Here is a 6273-nt window from a genome sequence, read left to right as displayed (position 1 = left end):
TTCTTTTGCACTATGAGTATTAAAACCATTAATCTATCCCTGTACAGTAATTTAAGCAAAATCTTCTTTTCTCCTGTTGGAATTGCATATTCAAATTCAAATCATTATTAGTTAGAATATACCCAAACCAGGAAGAGTCTGGGATGTCTTGCTCTGGCAGTAATCATTAACTTGATCACATAAAAGCAGGCTTGTAATCTCATGCTGACCTGTGTACCTATAAAGTATCTTAACACACATAATTACCTGAGTCATTTTATTTCATTTGCTACAGTAGTAATCAGCATTTCCACTCAACACGGGTGGTTGGTGTAGAGTCTGTATCAGAGTTGGATGGTGGGGTGAGAGCAGGTCACAGTGCTGGGTATGTCTTGCATTAAACAGATCGGATAGATTGGAGGTGGGCTAACGCACTGTGAGGTCAGTCTTTTAAGTGATAGCAGAGTCATAGTCTGTCAAGAACAGATGAGCTAAAGTTGTCAAAGATCTTGAACTGAACCACAGCTTCTTCCTTCTTAGCTCTGCTCTTTTTCTTCCGCTATTCAAGTTTTCTCTCCACACCTTTTAGTTTTTTTCCAAAGTCACTCACCATCTCCCTATGATTGTAGGCTCTGGAAAATGCTCACCTCTAATCAGAGAAACCTGACTGTAGAACCCCACATGATTTCCTACTACTACAAGGTTTTAGTCTCCTTTTTTGGTTAGTATTTGCATTCTACTGATCTCTTAGAAGCACTATGGTATGAAACTAATCAATAGTACCTGACATTATATTCACATTTTAGGTCAGAAATGGAATAACCTGTGAAGGTCAGTGGAAAGAAATTGTACCCCCGATGTCACTTGCTGGGAGCTTCCTAATTGCTTTGATGCGTTCAATCAGTTAAAATAGCTAAATGCTACTCTTGCCTTCATGTGCAGTCAGCACAGGACAAGCCAGCTGTAATTTGCAAGTCCCATGAATGTACCTAGGTACCACTATCTACTAGGGAGACACTTCAGATGGTTCTAGTCTTCTGTTAAACCACCTGTGTCACTTAAAGGCTGGAGGTCATTTATCATTTTGCAGCACAGCAGAGAGGTCAGTCCTCTGACCCGAACCTTGTAGAAATGCAGACTTGCTATCCTCTTTAGAAAGAAGAGGAAGGTATTGATTATCAACCAGGCAAGAAGGAACATGAGCTTGAGCTGGTGGAAGGAAATGCAGACAACTGTGTCTTACTTACAGTAGACAACTTTTCTGTGGCTTGACTTGCATTTGCAATGTTTCAGGGACAGACCACAAGGACTAGAGGAGGGTGATGAGCCTATAATAGTGTGGCATGCATTCACAGATGTGTGAGCAGGCACTGACTATCTCAGTGCATCCTCTTGAGAGTTATGATAGTTAAAACAGGACTTGGTGTATTCACCAGGAAGAAGCATTGCTGAGAATAGCTGTCTTATGCAGGTGATGTTCTTTCACCTTATATCTGCTTAAATGTATATTCAAAATCAGAAGATGCCTGAGAAAGCAGATGGATGATTCCCATTGGTCAGAATTATGGCACTAATGATTCCTCCTGTGAAACCAGCTCAAATGGCAAGTTTTCTTGAAGGACAGGATCAGTGCACTGTGTGTGGACTTCTGCTGAAACCAAAGCCAATTCCCATGTCCTAGGGAGCGGATAACCAAAAAGACACATAAACCTTAAGGGAAAAGCTAAGAGGAGGCAGCTCTGCTGGGTGGTCTGTGCACAGACACCTCTGAAGGAGGAGGTGGAGAGAGAAGGAAGTATTGTCTGCACCCAGCTTTATGTTCCTGATTTGTTTTGCTAACACAGGGAAAATCGTGTAGCATCTGCTAGTAACACACTTGTGTCTGGATTGTCTGGTGATCAGTGTGTTCTGAAACACTTTTGGAGGTTGTAGGGTATCCTGGGGTGAAGATACACTGTATGGATCTTTTGGTAGTGAGCAGTAACTTTGAAGGCCAGTTGGCAAAGTGGATTTCTCAAAGCTTACCCCAGTGAGTTTCTGCATTTTTTGGAACCACAGAGCTTGCCCTATGCTTCTTGTTTCCTGGTTCTTGCTCTTGATAGAAGGAATCAAGTGACATACTTTCCTGGAAAAATTATTTTTTACACTCCTTCCCTGGATACAGGTTTTTTGGAGAGGAAGAAAGCAGGTTAAATCCACTGAGTGGAGAAAACTTGATTAGTGCAGTGGGACATATGAAAAATGATATTTAACTACTGGTAAGAAAATGGCTCTGCTCTTCTCAATTACTCCACTCTGCCAGGTTCATTCAGGCACTGAATTATAAAAAGTGGTGACACAGTTTTCAGCCTGTTCTATCCAGCTTAGGGGCCTTAAAGAGTTTAGGGTTAGTGGATACTATTTTGGGCATGCAGGTTTTGTACATTGTAGAAGTACATTAGAATGTCTGTCTGCCTTGGATGGCTGTAGACCTCCATCTGTCAGTGGGTGGCCAATTGTGGAAGTGGGAATAGCCAGATGTGGGCCCAAGCCAAAGCTGCCATCTCCAGCAAGAGCTGTGTGCAGCTGACTGACAGCTGGGACAGAGTTACTGCATGTTCGCAGCCATGAGTTATTACAGCATGTCAAGAATAGACGCACCAAGATTCATATGTTTTCAAACTTTACTCTAGCAGATTGCTTGTTAGTCTAAGGAAAGAAAACTGGCCATGCATTGACCTGTGTACAGCTGGCTGACGTGCATGCTGCAGCACTAGCAACCCTGGCAGCCCTTCTTAAGAACCAGGTGGTTTCTGTCCCATCCCAGTGAAGGTGTATTGTGCTGGCTTGGCATGAAGCTACTCCATTCTGAGTGATGCTTGCTCCCCTGGACTTTGCAGTTTTCAAAGGCTAAATTAATCTCTGAGCTAAACCTGGATATATGTCCTAGTCTCTCGTGTGTGCATACACACAGAGAATGTTTTGGCAGATTCAGGCCTAATCACTTTCACATTTAATATCTTAATCTGTCAGTTTGTTCTGTTAGCAAACAAGTCTGGTTCTCATGTCATTTTGGATAGACCATCTTTTGTTGACATGTTTGTTCATCACCTGGCGCAGTGGAGTCCTGACATAGACAGGAATATGTTTAGCACAGGAAGTCATTTATAGTGGCAAATACTGCTGGTTCAACCTCTGTTACTGGTCTTTCAGCCAAGCATTTCTAGAGCAGTTGCGCAAAAAAATTATTCCCATTTGTAGTAATATCCCCATGCTACTTTGTACCTTATTCCAATGATAAACTCAGAGACAGGGTTTCAGAGACCTGCCAGTATCATGTCCTGATGGGGCTTTTAGCAGTGGTGCTGTAGTACATCAGAAGAGAGGACAATGCCAGCAGCACTCAGCAGAGATTTCTGACAACGCAGTGTACTCACATATGTTAAGGGTAGCAGGTGATATTCAGCCATCTAGGAGTGGGAAGTCTCAAATCTAATAAATGATTGCTTATCCAAAATCCCAGTTCAGTGATACACTCCAAATCTTAGCAAACTGCTTGCCTCAATGCATGGCTGAAGACCCGTCAGTACAGCAACTGAGCCCTAAAGTACATGGGAAACATGGTGGGTGTTGTTCCTGTCATTATTACTTTTCAGCCTTTCCATGCTAATGTGGTCTGTGGTTCTAGCTGACCTGTTTATTATACCTTTTTAGTCTTTTGAAGTCTTTTCAGAATTTTCTTAAGACTTTGTAGGGTAACACCCATGAGTGCTACCATTTCTTCCTTCCCATCAGCCTCCCTTCATTGCAGTATCTTTTACCTCAGCTACATTGTTACACCATAGTAAATGTGCTTTAATGAAGCTTCATTTCAGTACTAAACAAGATGTAATTACATTTCTTGACAGGTGCAAGCAAGACTGGTATCAGAAAGTTGCTTTTGCGAACTCGGAGAGTCTGTTCAGCCGCGGAAAGGTTCATGACACTATTGGGAAAGCAGCTCAGCATCACCCTCATATACTCAGATTCAATGATGAGGAAGTTGTCTTTTGCAGCACTTAAACAATTCTGTTACTATTGAAGAGTGACATTTGATTGCCTAGAGCTTGGCAAGCCAAGTCAAAAGAAATGCTGGGTGATTCCAGCCTGAGCTCAAGCCTGATGACGCAAGTGAGGGATGCTACATGATTTTGATGCACTTCAGATTAGATAAGGACCAACACCACGTGGTAGAGGTCACCTCAAGCCATCTCAGTCCAGACGGCCTCAGTCTGCCTGCCCTTGCCCACAGAGAGCACATGCAGCCTGCATGTGGGCAGTCTGCCTCATCCCCAGGCCCTGACCCAGTGTAAGGCAATCGGCAGCTCACAGAAACTTACTTTTGCCACTGGATTGTGAGGGTCAGAAAAAGGAGGCAAAGCAGGTGAGTGGTGATTGGATAAAGGTTTCTCTTGTGAGCCTAGGGGCTGCAAGGTTTGATGCCAGTGCATAGTTTTCCAATATAAGTTTGCATTGTGCATGTGGGAGCACCTCCATCCTCTTAGCCCTGGAGAGATCTCAGTCCCTGTTTGTTCCCCAGAGACAGCCTTAAACTCCAGTTCTGCCGGGAAGGGCAAATGTCACCTTAAATGCAAAATGATGGTTAGACCTGGGTGAGGAATACTTCACCCTTTCCAAGGAAGCTCTGGGGACTTCAGAATATTCTTATTCTGTGGTGGTCCTCCTCAGACCATCTGAGAAGACAAAAAAATCTTAGAGGTAAAAGTTCACCACTCAGTGATGTCTGAGTCTGTGCACCACTCCATCCAGGCCTGAAGTATGAGCCTGACCTCCATACCACAGGAGAGTGCCTGGATTCATGCTTAGAAAGGCAGTGTGCTTTTGATCTCCTCTGACAGACCTCCTTCCCTTTGTGATAAGTGGTGACATAATCATGGAACAAGGATGTGGGCCAGGTGAGACCTGGACCCACAAAGTAACAAGGCCAGTTTTGCTCCAAGCCGATGAATATTCATCATCTGTCTAAACAGGATCAGTTCTACAGAGGGAGGTTGAGAAAGGCATTCTCCTGATGCACCTATCTCATGCTATTGAGCCTTTTTATGCATGGTCAGGACAAGCACAATGCCAAATTGAAATGAGATGAGAAGGCTACATCTCCTCTCAGTAGTTTACACCCAAATTGAATTAATACAGGGCTTTTCAGTCACTTATAGGACACAAATTTCCACCAGATAACAATTCACTGCCTCCCAATTCTATGATGTGTGTCCAGTATGCATTGTGCATTCCATGTAGATATGTCATTATAGATCTTTCTTGCTGCTGATCTTTGTACCTATGAAAGCCAATGCCTGACCCTCTTTCCCCCTCCCTTACTCTGTTTTTCTTCCGTGTAAGCTCTTTTGTACAGTATTGGTTTCAAATGGCCGAAGGCAATATACCTATGGGATTTCCTAACACATACAGTATAGTATAAATTATACAGCCTTCTATCTGACAGCCAAATTGATTTCAGAAATATCACCATAAATAATACTTACAGTAAGTTACAAAAGCAACTTGCAGTCCCCCATAAATGTGACAGCTTTTCAAAACTGAGACCATTTTAATGAGGAACAAAGCAAATCACTGAATCACTGCTGTGGTTCTTACCAGTCTGACATATAATGCATTATTTACTAGCAAATGTTAGCTTTCCTGCATCTCATGTTGGTATTTCACATAATGGGTGAGAATTGTGTCTTTAATTCCTTTGTGTTCAGTGTCTGGATTTGGAATTGAAAAGTATTGAAAACTCAGCTGAGGAGGGAATCATCCTCTGGTGACTTAGAGATTCCAGTTGCAGGTAAATCAGTTGAAAGATTTTACTCTAATCAGTAGGCAGATGATGACTGACAATTATGCTGTGGTGCTCTGCTTTGTTCTGATGTGGCAGGGGAAAGGTGGGAATGCCTTATCTCACAGTGGAGCAGTCCTTGCAGTGAGAGTGTTTGTTCCGAGTGCAGAGCCCCTCTGACATTGTTCTGTCCCCAGGTTTGTGGAAGAACATTATCAAGCAGTAGCTGCTGTTGTTTGCCTCACTGAACAGAAACATAAACTGAGTCACAGAACGGCAAAGTGCCTTGCTGAGGTCACCTAGTTATGTGTTGGCAGAGTGCAGGTGAGAACCCAAACCTCTATATACCAATGGCCCATCAACTGCCTTCTTTTCTCTTCAGTATGTGCTGAGGATGCCCAGTGTCTGTGCTCTGGGCCTAGCAGATCTTAGTGGTAAGGTACCTCAAAAAGAAAGAACATCCCCCCCACCCGCCT

The sequence above is a fragment of the Athene noctua genome, chromosome Z, assembly GCF_965140245.1.
Source record: "Athene noctua chromosome Z, bAthNoc1.hap1.1, whole genome shotgun sequence".
NCBI classification, from domain to species: Eukaryota; Metazoa; Chordata; class Aves; order Strigiformes; family Strigidae; genus Athene; species Athene noctua.
Note: the sequence above shows the minus strand (reverse complement) of the source record.